The sequence below is a fragment of the Sapajus apella genome, unplaced genomic scaffold (genome assembly GCF_009761245.1).
Source record: "Sapajus apella isolate SASKATOON/1434 unplaced genomic scaffold, GSC_monkey_1.0 scaffold1, whole genome shotgun sequence".
NCBI lineage: Eukaryota > Metazoa > Chordata > Mammalia > Primates > Cebidae > Sapajus > Sapajus apella.
The window spans coordinates 1,919,664-1,938,646 of NW_022436941.1; the positions used below are offsets into that span (position 1 = coordinate 1,919,664).

Below are 18,983 nucleotides of genomic sequence, written 5' to 3' on the forward strand. Positions count from 1 at the left end.
TTGAAAGAATTGTACAATGGATATATATTTTTTACCAATATTCACCAATTCTTAACATTTTGCCACATTTGCTGATAAAGATGTATTTTTATAAACCAGTGAAACTGATCTTTTTATTACAGGAGGAAAAATTAATTATTGCATTTCACATTAAATGACACAATGATTTTCAACGTCGTATCCTCCTAAGGAATTTTCCTCTTATGTGCTGACTTTAGAACCAAAACTGTATTATGCAGCCAAAATGATTTTCTAGCCTTCTGCTTATAATTAGAGACTGATAATTAGAGACTGCCCATTCCATTTTTAGTCTTGTTCTTAAGCAAATCTTCAAAAACATGGATGCTGGCAACCTGTTGATTCTGGAATTCTTTCATACTAAAGTCTGTTTTGTTTATCACCTATACAAGTTCAGAAACATAACAGTACTCCTCTAAACTTTTCTGAATTTAACTTTTCTCTAAAAAAGATGGCACTTAGAAATAAACTTAAATTGGATGTTAGTTGTCTCTTTGTCAACCTTTATTATCTCATGCTTTTATTTATTTCAGCCAATAATAGTAGTAAATTTCAATTACAAATATGTTTAAACTAATTCACAGAGCAAAATAACTTAAAATTTTTTCTAGTTATCAATCTGGTTAGAAATTGTATTTATTAAGTAACATTTTGTTGCTGTTCTTCTGTTTAGGAATAAAAGTTAAAAGGTAATAACTGTAGAATGACACTTTCTTTTACAAATGTTACCTTAACTAATTAAGCCAGTAAATCCAAAAGCTCCCCCTAAATTCTATCCTCAAATGAAGCTTCCTGAACCTTGCCAACTGTCTGTTTACCTAACAGGCTTAGTCAACAGGACAGCATTCCCACCACCCTAATTCTGGGAAAAGGCCTAGGGTTTCAACATTGTCCTCTGAACAGTATTAAGAAGAATTTCTAGATGCTTCCGTGTTACAAGGCACTGATTCCCTGCTAGATTTGGGTGAGTGGACTTACTACATATTGAAAGCCTGTAACAGAAGACAATAACCTGAAATGACTCTGCTGTAGGTCTGGCACATGCCACTCCTGATCAGTGGAAACTTGTGACTAATGTAGAGGAGCTGCTCTGGGCCAGAGTTTTACAGCAATGTAGGAAGGTCCTGGAACAGTGAACGGTGCAACAATGTGTTGGGGAAGTAAAATGTTCCCTGGCTTCTATTCTGAAGATGCTCCTATTCCCTGCTTAGCCAGTCTCTGTCACCTGATATCTATTTTTAGGGACCAACCAATTGTTTGTATATTAGTTTACAGAAAATGAGTACATGGTTTAAAGGTTAGAAAAGTATTCTGTAATATTTCCCCAACGAATTATGTACACACACGTATGCATATATACTATGTATTAATATTTTAAATAATACTTTGGGTACTTTGTAGTTTTAGCTCTCAATACCCCTGTGAAAATGAAGTCATCACCCCTGGATGCAGTCATCCAGGCAGTAGCAGATGGATGATAAGGGAGCCTGTCTATGGTTAAACTGACATGTTTTAGATTCCAGCTGTACCACTTCACAGCTTCTGTTACCTTGGGTAGGTATCTACTACCCTGACCCCTGAGTTTCCTCATCAGTAAACTGGGAAGGATATCACCTGTGTATGTGTGTTGTGAAAATAAGATAACACACAGAAAATCTAATACACGTTCCTGCTTCTAGCAGGAACTCAATACATGTTCCTTTTTCTTTTTCAGTAACACTGAAGATTTTATGAGGAAGCATTATATAAATGGAAGGTAATATTAAATCTAAATCCTAGGACAGTATTCCCAAATTCTTAAAACTTAGAATATATGAAAAACATGTTTAAGCCACTCAACTGTATGCTACAGATGACAAGGGAAAATAAAAATGAAATGAACTAATGGACTGATAGTACAGTAGCTAAAAATCTGGAACCTAAATCAGGCTTTTGGCATCCCTTCAGGCAGTCATTCTGGGCTACATCAGATAAGAATTGAGTACATGGAAAGCTGCCAGATGTACCATAGACATCAGTGGAAAAAATCAATTTTTGTCACAGAAATAAGAGGACTAAGATAGCCTATAATGAACGCCATTGGAGAAAATGGATGAATGCTAAATGGCGTTCAGTTGCCAAGGGCTAGGGTACAACAAAATGGTTAGAACTCAAGAGAAAACCACATGGAATTGACATCTTTAATTAAGGATACATGGCCGAAGGAACCAAAAGTATACCACAGTAAGAGTGCATATTTTACCCCCTTTGAATGGAAAAGCTACAATGTCCTGGTCTTAAGGGCATCATTATCTGTAATAGTTATTGATTGCTCAATGTGTGTTTACAGCTGTGCCAAACATTCTGAGAACGTTAAGAAGTCCCATTATGCTAGGGTGCTTGCTTTTAAGTGAAGAACCCTCAGAACAAAATGCCTTGTTCCAGGTAAATACCTGAAGGCTGGTGGTTCCCAGTCAGAATGGCAAATGTGGTAGAAACTGAGTAATTCCTGAGACTGAGTTTATGTTAGAATTCAGAGAGAGAAAACCATCCATAAAGCCAAATATTTCTAATTAATTTTCTTGCAAGCAAAGCAACTGATACAAGGAGGATTACGGGTGAAACAGTCATGGATGGATTATGAGTTAATCACACAATTTGAGATGCATATTCAGGCAGACACTTCCTGGCACCTGAATGAAAGCCAGGCACTGTGAGGATACAGTATCATGCTACAAACGATAGCGAACCTTGAAACTCTGGTCTAGGAAGGAGTACCAGAATATTTTGAAGCCGCCTCTTGTGTCTCAGTACTATCACGGAGAGAATCAGCTTTACAAACAGACAAATCTGGGTTCAAATCCTAGCTCCAGTGCTCTAACAGCTGTGTGACAGTGGCTAGCTGACTTGACTTCTATTCCCTTATTTGTGCCATTTTAGGGGTTTGTGTGGATTATATATATTAGAGTTATATAATCCATTGTTACATACTTGGTTTCATCACACAATAGGTCTCTACCCCTCCCCCAAGGATTATCTTTTCTTCTCCCCCTATAACTCCTTCTTCCTTCCTGGAGGATCTTAGGGAAAGAGAAGTGCTATCGCCTTCTCCCTGAGCCTGGAGAAGGTTAATGGTCCTCCAGAAACTTAAGTTCGGGTAATTATAGATTTCCTTTTTTGATACTACACCAAAATTTCAGTTTAGTTTTTTAAAGGTTTTAGTGTGGCAATGTGGAATCCAAGACTGTTAGCAATGAATTTTTGACTAATTGTTACATTGAAATCTGTTAATCTCTCTTTCACTTTGAATGTATCTTTTACCCATGCATAATTTTGTCATATCATGCATTAGTCATTTGGAAAATATTGGTTCACTGAGTTGTGCAGATCTTTCAAATGTTGACATAGTTCATTATATAATATAAAAGAGTCACATTTGTCAAGCTCACAGCGGCAGATACAAGTCTTCAAAAATTCTAATTTTTGCTTGAAACCTATATTTTATCAATTGGCAACAGGTACTTTGTTTTCCTTAAGTGCTAAGTTTACTTCAGTCATTTTTGGGGAAACCTCACCAAATACCCAAGGCTGAACTATAGTTTATGTCTCGTGGTATTCCATGAAAAAAAGTGGATTGTTCAACTCACAGTTTAATCTTATACACGCTTTTCTTTGAGATAACTATCAAATGCTATATGTGATATAAGTAGATTATGCATCTTCCATTTTCTCACAGTGATGTGAGAAAGACCACATGTATTTAAGGGTTGAGATTTAACAGAATTAATTTTTTTTTTTTGCTTCTTCAAAGACTGTAAGCGCATAGCAGTGAATACAGTAACTACTATACACTAAGATACCAACAGTTTTGCTCATCTTTGTTTTTGTACCATCAGTGCAAATGTCAACACAATGAAATGGCAAATACAGTATGTGTTACTGTGAAAATAGTCTGCCATTTCAGGGGAGACTCCCAGGGCCCCATGGACCACACTGGAAGAACTGCTGTTATGGAGACTAGTAAGGTGAAGACTTTAAACCAGATAGGTTACAAATCATAACCTAACTCTACAATGTAATAGCTAGGTGACTTTTTAATCTTTCTCAATCTCAATTGCCCTACTGCTAACAACAGTGGTAATGTACCTGACAACAGGATACAGTGTTGCTTACTAAATTAGAGGCTGTATCTGACAGAGAAAGGGACAGAGTTAATAAACTATTACCCGAATGATATGATTGGCTTAGTCTTCAATTTAAGTGAATTAATCAGCAGTTTTTCAGTGTAATGCAAGAAATTTATTTGGGAGAAAAAACAAAGATATTATCTCCTCAGAAAGCAAATATTAATATGGGAAAAATTTCCAGAAATACAGCTGTAAAAACTGGAGTTATTCTTTACAACTACAGATAGAATGGGTATATGCTCATTTGCTTGTCAGTTTTTGTCCAAATACTGTAGCACAGTAGTTCTCAACAGGGAGCAAAATTGCTCCCTATTGGAGACATTTGACAATGTCTGGAAACATTTTTGGTTATCACGGCTGGGGAAATGCTATCGGCATCTAGTGAGAGGAGGTGAGGGATGCTGCTAACCATCCTGCAAGGCGCAGGGCAGCCCCCACCACAAAGAAGTATCCAGCTTCAAATGTCAATAATGCTGAGGTTCAGAAAACCTGCCATAAAGTTTTAAGCAACATAAAGTGGAAAAGAAAAAAAGAAGGACCAGAAACATTCGAAAATCTTTTAAACTATCCTTAAAAATGCAACAACTGCATTATTGAGGCAGCCCTAAACAGTCCATTCAAGACAAGTCCAAAAGGAGATTCAAAACAGAGCTGAAGCCAAGCCATGGACTATACAGGTTTAATTATCAAGTACAGCATTGGCTTGAGCCAGACATTTCTTTTTTCCCTCTAGCACTAGCACTAAAAGGTAGTTTTTACACATTAAAGTCACCTGCACTTTTCTTATCTTTGTTCATTAGGAAAAATGTCAATACTCAGCTGCACACACCAGGTGATTATATTTTCTGATTGCCCATTTATCTCTGCATTAGCTAAAGGATTACTGATTTGTTTGATAATAAGCTATGGAATAGTTTTCAAATCAAATAGAAAAATGCTTTAGGGGAAGCCTTTCACAATATTGCTGTTAAATGATTTTAGCAGAACACATTTTATCTTATTTAGCAAGCCAAAGAAAGACTGATTATTCCCTTTGCTTTGCATTTATTGAGAGAGGTTTGTATTGTTTCAACTTTAGGTTCATATTAAGATAGTTCATCCAAACTGCATCATTTATATTCACTCAACTTAGGGAGAGGGTTACAGCAATAAAGCCTACACATTAACAGATCAAGAGAATTTTCAGTAAAGGATTTTTCAGACCTCTGAGACGCCAGTGGCCTACTACTCAGTATCTCTGGGCTTGGTTTCCTTGTTTGTAAAAATGAAGACCTTGATTTAATTAACTCCAAATAAGCTAGCCATATCTTGCAAGGTGGGTTTGGGGATGGAGAAGTGGAGAGGAAAATACAAAGGGTTTCTTAGGTCCTGTGCATTTATTTGTATAGAGAATATGATAATGTTATCTATGCTACTTAAAGTCTAATCTGTTTCTCATTGGAAGAATTAATCCTCAGTTTGGTCATTGTGTTTGGGTAATTTAGTTCCTAACAGCTATATCCATTTTCACTCTTCAAACCAAGTGTCAAACATGGAGAAAAACAGATTAAGTCTTGAGACCCCAAGCACTCCCTTCTCAGGCTATATGCCCTCAGTCCTGTTTGCTCAGGCTTGCATTGGGGGATGAGAGTTTTAAGGAAAAACAATGATAGTACACTGAATGGTAAACAGAATACCAAAAACAAGTATGGTAAGAGCAAAGCCTGAAAACTTTTTTATCACATGGTTATTTCTAGAATGAAGACCGGATTTTGTTCTCACCTTATGGTTCTTCACACATAAGAGGATAGAAGGATAATAGATGGTTTAGACATTCAGAATCATGAACATGACATCTTCAACGAAGGCAAGAACATGTTGGAGACAATGGTACAGTTATTGCCTTTTCCAACAAGCTATCTTGAGCAGCTTTTGAAATGTCATTTGTTTTCACCTCAAGTACAACGAGATAACTTATTTCTATTTTATGCAATTCCTTAAGAGAGATTTGAATTTCTCTCACTATGCTTAGTAACCCAGACTTACATGCAGAGATTTTGCCAATTCTAATCCTTCTTCTACATCCTATTTATTACTCCCTGTAACGCTATGTCAGGACATTTTCCTTCCTGTCCATTCTGCCTGCTGCCATCTTAATGCATGCCTTCCCTCACCTCTTGCTCTAACCACTGCCATGGTTGATACTAAGTAGTCCTCCTGGCACTGGCTTCTCTTTCCATTCTGTCCCCCACCACACTGCTAAAATTATTTTCTCAACATGGTTAAAAATTGGAAGGGCTCCTCCACTGTCTACAGTACAAGTTCAATATGGTCCAAAATTTTTTTTTTAATTTAATTTTTCCAGTCATATGTCTTCTTCTCACTCCCCTACATAATCCAGCAGTTTCTTTATCACTACGGGTATCCTGTATTCTACAAATATTTATCAAGTATCTATGACAGGAGTAGCTTTTGCTAAGATCTGTTTTCCCTGCCTGAAGTGTCCATCATGGTATTTCTGATCCATGACAGCTTCTAGACTTCCTAAAACACTGCCAAGTAGCAGTTTGCACAGATGCTCCCATGTTACCTTTTGATGTATATGTATCCCGTTTCTAAAAATAATTTCTTTTAGGCAGGGCCCATGTCTTGGTTCTCTCCATATCAGCAGCATCTTGTACAAAGTTCAGTACATGTTCGCTTATTTTGCTTATTTATACTTTATATCTTCATCTGCTTTGCAAAAGAACTCTGAGGTAGCTAACATGGTAAATATTTATGAGATTATACTCAGAATACAGGTATCACCATTACTAGGCACTGTTATGCAAGCTCTTTCTTTGTATACATTATCCCATTTATATATATATATATATATATATATATATATATATATATATATATAATATCCTCTCCATGGACCTATAAGGTAGGTACTATTTTCAGCATTTACAGATGAGGCAACAAGATTAGGGAAGGTGAGTTGCCTAAAATGACTTAAGTAACTAGAAAGTCAGGATTCAAACCCAGGTCTTTCGGATACCAAAATCAGTGTTCTTAAGCAATCTTCTGCCTTCTCCACTATGATAAAGTGTCAGATCTGAGAAGTTGGGGTATATCCAGGTCTTCAACTTGAGGAATAACACTATTTTGTAGGCTGAAGTTTGATGTCTCAGTGACATAATGCAAAAAAGGTGGCAATTTTTTTCTGTGCCTGCTTCCAATCATGATCTGCAAATGAGGATTTTTGCCCAAATAGGCGTTGCCAGACCACGTCAAATAGGTAAAAAAACATTTGTCTTATAACTGTGTGACCATCTGTGTCATTTGACCAAATTTTCAAATGTTCCACAAACTAATGTAAATCGCATAGTGCATAATTAGCAGTTCCTAAGTCCTACAAAGACAGTTATAAGAACAAATGGAAATGCAGAACAGTTGTGTCTATATTCATATTAATATAAAGGAAGGAAAAATAACCCCCAGAGCCAATGTCAACCTGATTAAAAGCCACACTCCCCCTTCCTTCCCTCAAAGGTTTAATTCTTTAATTCTTAGATTCTCAAAATAACATGATAACTTCTTGGTTCCTCTGTCATGCCAGTATAGTAAATGAGTTTCTTTTGCTATCTAAATTTCCCTCAGGTTTTCATGCTGCTGCTTTCGCGTCACACTCAGGTTCCTACATATTCACTGAATAACTTAAAAGAATAATTTTAGGTACAGGACTCCCCACTTATCTGTGGTTTCCCTTTTGACAGTTTCAGTTACCTGCAGTCAACCACAGTTTGAAAACATTAAATGGAAAATTCCAGAAATAAACAGTAAGTTTTCAATTGTGTGCGATTCTGAGCAATGAAATCTTATGCCCTGGAATGTGAATCGTCCCTTTGTCCACCATATCCACACTGGAGACACTCCCTGCCGGTTAGTCCCTTACTAGCCATCTGTATTAGTTGATTTTCATGCTGCTGATAAAAACATACCCAAAACTGGGAAGAAAAAGAGGTTTAATTGGACTTACAGTTCCACATGGCTAGGGAGGCCTCAGAATCATGGTGGAAGACAAAAGGTACTTCTTACATGGTGGTGGCAAGATAAAAATGAGAAAGAAGCAAAAGCAGAAACCCCTGATAAACCCATCAGATCTCATGAATCTTATTCACTATCATGAGAATAGCACAGGAAGGACTGGCCCCATGTTTCAGTTACCCACAATCTCCCCGTTCCTGGGTCCCTTTAACAACACATGGGAATGCTGGGACATACAATTCAAGTTGAAATTTGGGTGGGGACACAGCCAACCCATATCATTCTGCCCCGGCCCCTCCAAATCTCATGTCCTCACATTTCAAAACCAATCATGCCTTCCCAACAGTCCCCAAAGTCTTAAATTATTTCAGCATTAATCCAAAGGTCCCACAGTCCAAAGTCTCATCTGAGACAAGGCAAGTCCCTTCTGCCTATGAGCCTGTAAAATCAAAAGCAAGCTAGTTACTTCTTAGATCCAATGGCGGGTACAGGTATTGTGTAAACACAGTCCTTCCAAATGGGAGAAATTGGCCAAAACGAAGGGGTTACAGGGCCCGTGCAAGTCTGAAATCCAGAGGGGTTCTCAAATTTTAAATGATCCAAAATGATCTGCTTTGACTCCTGGTCTCACATCCAGGTTATGCTGATGCAAGAGGTGGGTTCCCATGGTCTTGGGCAGCTCCACCCATGTGACTTTGCAGGGTACAGCCTACCTCCCAGCTGCTTTTACGGGCTGGCGTTGAGTGTCTGTGGCTTTTCCAGGTGTGTGGTGCAAGCTATTAGTGGATCTACCATTCTGGGGTCTAGAGGATGGTGGCCCTCTTCCCACAGCTCCACTACAGTGCCCCAGTAGGGACTCTGTGTGGGGGCTCCAATCCCACATTTCCCTTCCACACTGCCCTAGCAGAGGTTCTCCGTGAGGGCCCCACCCCTACAGCAAACTTTTGCCTGAGCATCCAGGCGTTTCCATACATCTTCTAAAATCTAGGCAGAGGTTCCTAAACCTCAGTTCTTGACTTCTGTGCACCCACAGGCTCAACGCCATGTAGAAACTGCCAAGGCTTGGGACTTCCACCCTCTGAAGCCATTGCCTAAGCTCCACTTTGGCTCCTTTCAGCCACAGCTGGAGCAGCTGGGATACAGGGACCAAGTCCCTAGGCTGCATACATCATGAGGACCCTGGGCCTGGTCCACATTTACTTTTTCCTCCTGGGCCTCTGATGGGAGGGGCTGCCGTGAAGGTCTCTGACATGGCCTAGAGACATTTTCCCCAGGGTCTTGGGGATTAACATTAGGCTCCTTGCTACTTATGCAAATTGCTGCAGCCAGCTTGATTTCTTCTAAAAAAAAAAAAATGGGTTTCTCTTTTCAAATGCATTGTCAGGCTGCAAACTTTCTGAAGTTTTATGCTCTGTTTCTCTTTTAAAACAGAATGCTTTTAACAGCACCGAAGTCCCATTTTGAATGCATTGCTGCTTAGAAGTTTCTTCCACCAGATACCCTAAAAATCATCTCTCTCAAATTCAAAGTTCTACAAATCTCTAGAGCAGGGGAAATATGCTACCAGTGTTTTTGCTAAAACATAACAATAGTAACCTTTGCTCCAGTTCCCAACAAGTTCCTAATCTTTATCTGAAACCACCTCAGCCTGGAGCTTATTGTTCACATCAGTATCAGCATTTTGGTCAAAGCCATTCAGCATGTCTCTAGGAAGTTCCTAACTTTCCCATATTTTCCTGTCATCTTCTGAGCCCTCCACAGTGTTCCAACCTCTGCCTGATACCCAGTTCTAATGTCACTTCCACATTTTTGGGTATCTTTTCAACAACACCCCACTCTACTGGTACCAATTTACTATATTAGTCCATTTTCAAACTGCTGATAAAGACATACCCAAAACAGGGAAGAAAAAGAGGTTTATATGCACTTAGAGTTCCATATGGCTAGGGAGGTCTCAGAATCATGGGGGGAGGTGAAAGGTACTTCTTACATGGTGGTGGCAAGAGAAAAATGAGGAGGAGGCAAAATTGGAAACCCCTGATAAACCCATCAGATCATGTGAGACTTACTATCATGAGAATAGCAAGGGAAAGACAAGCCCCCATGATTCAGTTACCTCCCCGTGGGTCCCTCCCATAACACATGGGAATTTTGGGAGACACAATTTGAGTTTAGATTTCAGTGGGGACACAGCCAAACCACATCACCATCTGTTACCAGTTGGACTGCCATGGTATCACAGTGTTTGTGTTCAAGTAACCCTTATTTTACTTAATAATGGCCCTAAAGCACAAGAGTAGTAATGCTGGCATGCTGTTTTAATTGTTTTATTTTATTAATAGTTGTTAATCTTTTACTGTTCTTAATTTATAAATTAGACTTTAACCATAGGTATGTATGTACAGGAAAAACAACATACATGTAGGATTTGGTGTTATCTGTGGTCTGTGGTTTCAGGCATGCACTGGGGGTTTGGGAACCTATCCTCCATGAATAAGGGGTGGGGCTGCTATATTTAGTAAATAAGGAAAACATCTGTAAGCTTATCCCTAGAAGTTCAAGGAGGTAAGAAATAGATTTTACAATTATATAAAAGTTATTGGCAGACATCTGCAATACAGCCAGTTAGATAACATATTTAAGATTGAAAAAGTTTTCAGTAGGTTAAACAAAATATCCCTTTCACAATAATATTCATATTGGAAACTACTGACTTGGAATTCTGTGTCTCAAGCTGCATGGCTAGGTATATTACATAAATAAATTATCTCAAGTAATTTTCACTGAGTTCATCTTACAGATAAGAATACAAAAATTAGGCCTTTTATTTGCCCAATGTTACATTGTAAGACACAATCTGGATCCGAATTCAGCTCTGCCTAATTCCAAAATCCATGTACCTCACAGACTGTGACTACTGCCTGGAAGGGGCCTGCACAGTAACATCCAATAAGCTTAACAGAGTTTTTAAAGATGATATGGGTCACCTAACAGACAGTCTTAAGGTAAGGTTAAACATCAAAGTTAATTTATGTTTTGCCTCTTCTATCCTTTGTATCACAATGAAGCACAAATTATAATTAAGAGACACAAAAGCATTCAGTCACTTCCATTTTTTTCTTTAGATACTTATGTTGATTTAAGCCTTAAATGAGCATATTGGCATTCCAAATTAAGATAATGTCATGCTGGTCATTAAAATGCTAAATTAACATGAAGACTGCATTTCAAAAATATAAAAGTATAAATAGGAGTGTTTCGTATATTCATACCACTATTTTTGCCCTCAGAGGAACTCTAAAACACAACATTATATGTTTGACTAATGTTTTCGACCCTAGAATTTTGGGGAATGAGTTCATTTTTTCTTAAGTATACTGTTCCACTAAAGTATCAAGCTGATCATCCAAGATGATATGAAAAGCATTTCCCAAACCACAGTTAAGTAAAATGTAGTTAATATTATACAGCCTTAACTAGAAAGGAGATGTCTAGCCGCATTACCAGTTTTGTAAATATAAGTTGTGTGAATAGATTTATATCTATTAACTAGAAAAAAGTATAGGCATAAATTAACATGTCATCTGATATGAGCAGATTGAGAAAGCCAACAAATTTCTAGTTATTCAATTTAAAGGGCACTTAAGTACCACAATGTATATATTTAATTTGACTACATAATAATAGCTGCTATTTACTAGTACTTTTTGATCTACAAATTCTGTAATCTTCATTACCATCCTGTATTAGTCTGTTCTGACACTGCTATAAAGATACTACCTGAGACTGGGTAATTTATAAAGAAAGGACCTTTAACTGGGCCACAGTTCTGCATGGCTGAGGAGGCCTCAAGAAACTTACAATATGGGGGAAGGGGAAGGGGAAGCAAGAAATGTCTTACATGCTGGCAGGAGAGAGAGCGAGCGAGCACAGGGGAAACTGCCACATTTAAACCAACAGCTCACCTGAGAACTCCCTCACTATCACAAGAACAGCATGGAAAAAACTGCCCCATGATCCAATTGCCACCCACCAGGTCCCTCCCCCCAAAACAAGGGGGTTACAATTCAACATTAGAGTTAGGTGGGGACACAGAGCCAAACAATATCATTTTGCAACTGGCCCCTCTCAAATCCCATGTCATTTAACATTTCGAAACCAGTTATGCCTTCACAACAGTCCCCTAAAGTCTTCACTCATTCTAGCATTAACTCAAAAGTTCAAGACCAAAGTCTCATTTGAGACAAGGCAAGTCCCTTCCACCTATGAGCCTGTAAAATCAAAAGCAACTTTCTTAATTCTGATATAAATTGAGGGTAGAGGCATTGGGTAAATATTCCTGATCCAAATGGGAGACACTGGCCAAAACAAGGGCCACAGGCCCAATGCAAATCTGAAACCTGGCTTGACAGCCATTAAATCAAAAAGCTCCAAAATCTCCTTTGACTCCATGTCTCACATTCAGGGCACACTAATGCAAGGGGTGGGCTTTCATGCCCTTAGGGAGCTCCACCCTGTGGCTCAGCAGGATCCCCTGTGGTTGCTTTCACAGGCTGGCATTGAGTGTCTATGGCTTTTCCAGGCTCATGTTGCAGACTGTCAGTCAATCTACTTTTCTGGGGTCTGGAGGATGGTGGCCCTCTTCTCACAGCTCCACTAGGCAGCGCCCCAGTGGGGACTCTGTGTGGGGGATCCAACCCCACATTTCCCTTCTGCACTGCCCTAGCAGAGGTTCTCCATGAGGGCCCACCTCTGCAGCAGACTTCTGCCTGGACATCTACACGTTTCCATACATCCTCTGAAATATAGGCACAGGTTCCCAAACCTCAACTCTTGTCTTCTGTGCACCTGCAGGCCCAATACCACATGGAAGCTGTCAAAGCTTGGGGCCTGCACCCACTGAAGCAATGGCATGAGCTGTAAGTTGGTCCCTTTTAGCCACAGCTGGACTTGGAGTGGCAGGGATGCAGGGCACCATGTCCTGAGGCTGTGGGTGCCCTGCCCAGGAAACCATTTTTCCTTCCTACATCTTGGGCCTGTGATGGGATGGGGCTGCCCTGAAGATTTCTGACATGAACTGGAGACATTTTCCCCATTGTCTTGGCTATTAGCATTCAGCTCCTTGTTACTTATGTAAATTTCTGCAGCTGGCTTGGATTCTTCCCCAGAAAATGGGGTTTTCTTTTTTATCGCATGGTCAGGCTGCAAATTTTCCAAACCTTTATGTGCTGCATCACTTTTAAACAAAAGTTACAATTTCAAACCTATCTTTGTGAATGCATATGACTGAACACTTTCAGAATCAGCTAGGTCACCTCTAGGATGCCCTGCTGCTTAGAAATTTCTTCTGCCTGATATCTCAAATCATCTCTCTCAAGTTCAGGGTTCCTCAGATCTCTAGGGCAAGGGCAAAATGCTACCTGTCTTTTTGCTAAAGCATAGCAAAAATCACCCTTGCTCCAGTTCCCAAGTTCCTCATCTTTAACTGAGACAATTTCATCCTGGTCATCATTGTCCACATGATGATCAGCATTTTGGTCAAAACTATTCACAAGTCTCTAGGAGGTTCCAAACTTTCCTACATCTTTGAGTTTTCTTCTGAGCCCTCCAAATTGTTCCAACCACTGCATGTTACCCAGTTCCAAATTTGCTTCCACAGTTTCAGGTTATCTTTATAGAAGTACCTGACTGTCTGTATTAGTATATTTGCAACTCTGTATTTTATACCGCCATAAAGAATATCCGAGACTGGGCAATTTATAAAGGAAGTTTAAATTACTCACAGTTCCGCATGGCTGGGGAGGCCTCAAGAAACATACAATCATGGTGGAAGGCAAAGAGGAAGCAATGCAAGTCTTACATGGCAGCAGGAGAGAGAGAAAGCACAGGTGAAACTACCATATTTAAATCATGAGATCTTCTGAGATCTCCCTATCACGAGACCAGCATGGAGGAAACCACCTCCTTGATCCAAACACTTCACACCAGGTCCCTCCTTCGACATGTGGGGATTACAATTCAAGATAAGATTTGGGTGTGGAGACAGAGCCAAACCATATCATATCCTGAAAGTAGGTATCTCTAATCCCATTTGACAGATGCAGAACCTAGGACTCAGATGTTAGAGAACTAGTCCCAGGACACTATATTAGACATTTATTAAGAGGCAAAATTTAAATTTGTGTTAAAGATTCCAAGTCTACTGCTGCTTTATTTTTTAGCATGCCAATAGTAAAAGCTTGGTTTTCAAACTGTATCGCATATTAAGATAGATTAAATTAGAACATCTAACAGGATGTTAGAACTCCTCTATTTAACAGAAATAAAGGTCAAATGATACCCAAAGTAAAAGGTATCGTAGGTAAGAAATTAACACCTTTTTTTTTAAACCAATACTCATTTATTATTCCTTTACCCTGTATTCTCCAGATACAGATAAAAGGGCTGACTACATTTTTTTTTTTTTCATGTGTGAATTGTTCTAACATTCAGTACTTTCCTACATTCTGGGGAGATCCTCTTGGGTAAATTATATAATTAAATATCAGTCAAAACATACTGAAAAATGTATTGTGGCATTGTATATGATGTGTATGTACTCTGATTTACATATATTTGTCTACATATACATTTATCAATTCACAACAACAGAGTGATATGCAATGTAAACTATTGTGTAGTTTCACTTCGGTAAATTTACCAATAGAAAACAAGTTTTGGTTTTGGTTGTTCTTCATAGTTTAAGTAAGTATAGATTACTGTGGTTCGTTTTAGAACATTCATTAGAAAAGTAACCTGTTTCTTCTAAAATGCTATCTGCTAACATTTTATAAACCATATGTTAAATAGAAAAGAAACATTTAAAGCAAGTGATGATGTAATTTTTGTTTTAAAATTTTAGGAATATTCTTCAGAATGTAAATATTTCAAGGGCACACATGGCACTTTTTTGAGAAAGAATGGTAGTTACTGTTGCAGTGGGAGATGTGCAATGTGGAAGCTTTAAATCTGACAAGCATTTATAATCAAAATAATAAACAATCTTTTCCTTTTTTTCTAAAATAATTTTTAGATTTACAAGTAAAGTCAATACTATATTCTCTCAAACATGTTTTAAAGGTTCTGTCAAAGTTTGTATCTTCATAAAAGTGCTGCAAAAATTATTTTTAACTAAACTAAATCCCTTTTGAAAAGAATAAAAAAGAATAAGAATGTGAATGTCAGCTATAAGAAAGCATTTTTAAAACTGTGTTTTCATATAAACAGGTCTGAATGCAGGAAACAGAAACTCCTGAGTACCACTGCAGATTGGACACTCCTGTTAACAGTTTCGAAGTCTAAGAGAAATGGAATCTCTGTAAATAAGTCTTTACTTAAAAATGTAATTACCAACATAATTTTAGAGTTGTTACTTTCAACAAAATCATCCCTTAAAAAACTTTACAACTAAAAACAGTTAAATACAACAATAAAGAATTGCACGGGATAGAAAGAATCAATATTGTTAAAATGGTCATACTGCCTAAAGCAATCAGCGAGTTCAATGCTATTCCTCTCAAAATACCAATGACATTATTCACAGAATTAGAAAAAACTATTTTAAAATTCATATAGAAGCAAAAAAAGGCCCAAATAGCCAAACCAATCCCAAGCCAAAAACAAAGCTGGAGGGACCATATTACCGTACTTCAAACCATACTATAATGCTACAGTAACCAAAACAGCATGGTACTGGTACAAAACAGACACAGAGGCCAATGGAACAGAATAAAGGCCCGAAATAAGACCACACACCTACAACTATCTGATCTTCACCAAAGTCAACAAAAACAAGCAATGGGGAAAGGACACCTATTCAATAAATGGTGCTGGGATAACTGGCTAGCCATATGCAGAAGATTCAAACTGAAACCTTTTCTTACATCATATAAAAAAACCAACTCAAGATGCATTAAAGACTTCAATGCAAAAGCTAAAACCATAAAAACCCTAGAAGATAACCTAGGTCCTGGCAAATATTTTGACAAAGACACCAAAAGCAACTGCAACAAACACAAAAATGGACAAATGGGACCTAATTAAACTAAAGAGCTCCTGCACAGCAAAAGAAATTAGGAACAGAGTAAACAGACAACCTATGGAATGAGAGAAAATACTTGCAAACTATGCATCTGACAAAGGTCTAATATCCAGAATCTAGGAACTTAATAAGCAAAAGACAACCCCATTAAAAAGTGGGCAAAGGACATGAACACTTTTCAAAAGACATACATGTGGCCAACAAGCATTTGGAAAATATTCCACATCACTAGATCATTAGAGAAATGCAAATCAAAACCACAATGAGATACCATCTCACACCAGTCAGAACACCTATTATTAAAAAGTCAGAAAATAATAGATCTTGGCAAGGTTGCAGAGAAAAGGAAACTCTTATACGCTCCTGGTGGGAGTATAAATTCATCCAGCCATTGTGGAAAGCAGTTTGATGATTTCTCAAAGAACTTAAAATAGAACTACCATTCGACGCTGCAATCCCATCACTGGTTATATACCCAGAGGAATATAAATAATTCTACCATAAAGACACATGCATGTGTATGTTCATTGCAGCACTACTCACAACAGTAAAGACATGGAATCAACCTAAAAGCCCATCAACAGAAGACTGGATAAAGAAAATGTGGTGCATATACACCATGGAATACTATACAGCCATAAAATGAATGAGACCATGTCTTTTGGAGCAACATGGATGGAGCTGTGGCCATTATCCTAAGCAAACTAACCCAGGAATAGAAAACCAAATAATTGTAAGTGAGCATGTTCTTCTCACTTGTAAGTAGGAGCTAAACATTGAGTACACATGGACACAAAAAACAGAATGGCAGACACCGGGGCCTACTTGAGGGTGGGAAGAGGAACAATCCATCAGGTACTATGTTTATTACCTGGGTGATTAAATCATCTGTACACCAAACTTCTGTGACACAAAATTTGCCTATATAACAAACCTACACATATACCCCTGAACCTAAAATTAAAGTTTAACAAATAAGAATTGCAGGGCTTTTTGGGGAGTGGGTAGGGGAGAAAAGGAACCAATAAAACAATATTGTGACAAAACTTTTATCCATAGTTTAAAATTAGAACACAAAACATCTATCTGCCAAAACATGAGTCACAAAATTGATATTTTAAGGACAAGTCAATTTGTAGTATAAATAGCTGACAACCTTATACTAAATGTTTAACTGCTGATAAATGATTCATATCTTTAATACAGAAAGCTGACAAGCATTCAGAACATTAAAACAATATATCACAACACAGACTGCTACATGTTAAGCAGACAGTCAGTGCATGAGTTTAGCTGTAACCAGGATTATTTTAAGGAGGTTTGGGCACTTTGAGTGTTCTTTTTTTTTTTTTTTTTTTTGTTAATCCATAACTTTCTGCAAGAACTACAGACCTGCATCATAACATCTGAGCTATAAGGATTCAGAGTATAACCAGGGCCTGTTGGGAGGCTAGGTGGGGGAGGGACAGCATTAGGAAAAATAGCTAATGCATGCTGGGCTTAATATCTGATGGGTTGATAGGTAGAGCAAACCACCATGGCACATGTTTACCTATGTAACCTGCACATCCTGCACATGTACCCTGGAACTTAAAATTAAGTTGAGAGTACAGAGAGCAATAGAAAGTGGGAGACCTTTTAAATTACATTGGAAACAGTAAATTTTCCTAGTTAGCCTGAGGAAGAAATCTGTCCCTGCCCCTGCCTCCTAAAAGAGAGCAAAAGGGTATTAATATTCTACAAGAAGCATCTATTTGAAAGTTTTTCTCACAGTGCTAAAAAGAATAAAATAATACCACAAAGGGTTATGATTTCTGAAATGTAGCTTAAAGCCAAAACCTGAAAAGAATGAGAAATCGTGAATTAGACAAGGATATGCAATAGAGAACAGGAAGGATTCACACCTCCTTGCTACTGCAGGGAGTAGCTGAAATGACTGGTTGATGTTATTTGTGGGGCAGAGGGTCTTGGTTTGAATAGGAGGCAATTTATTTCTCCCTGCTAGCAACAAGAAATCACATGATACATAGTACAGTGGTACATGCTAAGGCAATTCCAACTGTAGGCTGGCCCCATTTTTCATTCATGTAGGAAAGGAAAACTGAATAAACTCAATACAGCTATGATCCTCATACTGAAGAAAACTGTAATCATGAAGCCCAAACTATTTTTTTCTAGTTCATGTCTTTATATCTAATTCATAATACTCTAAGATTATTGCTGTAAATTCATCTGCTCTAAGATTACTGCCGTAAATTCATTTAGAAATATACAACTAGATAGAATAAAAATGTAATTTGTCAAATGAAGCTAACTTGGAAGACACTTTTACATTATAAAAACTACAACTATTAAGAAAATTTAGAAAGCAGCAAAAAGTTTAAATTAGAAAATAAAGCCATCATTCTTTTGACAGAAAACCAGCAAACACTTCCATATATAGCCTTTATCTTAAAAAATTTGCATATATTTATTTTGGGGATAATACTATTAAATGGCTACTTCGCATGTTGCTTTTTATATGAGGTACTATTCATCTGTATACTTCACATTTTGATAAAACTCTTATGTCAACAGATATTTTACATCATTCTTTAATAGTTGCAAAATAATCCGCTGTAACTTCCATTCTCCCATTATTGGTCATTCTTTGGTTTTTCACTATTACGAATGCCATTGTATATACTTTTGCAAACGTCTGATTATTT

At 37.8% G+C, this 18,983-nt stretch overlaps 1 protein-coding gene and 1 long non-coding RNA gene across 12 annotated transcripts in view; both read right to left on the reverse strand.

Annotated features, from left to right (window-relative positions):
* The window catches only part of NR3C1 (nuclear receptor subfamily 3 group C member 1), a 479,527-nt gene that overhangs the window by 38,170 nt on the left and 422,374 nt on the right, over positions 1 to 18,983 (reverse strand). The gene's annotated exons all lie outside the window — the stretch shown is intronic.
* LOC116526465 lies at positions 394 to 8,913 on the reverse strand. The gene is made up of 2 exons (XR_004258174.1): positions 7,600 to 8,913; positions 394 to 5,456 (listed from the first exon to the last, which is right to left on the reverse strand). It is a non-coding gene; the product is annotated as an uncharacterized LOC116526465 (long non-coding RNA).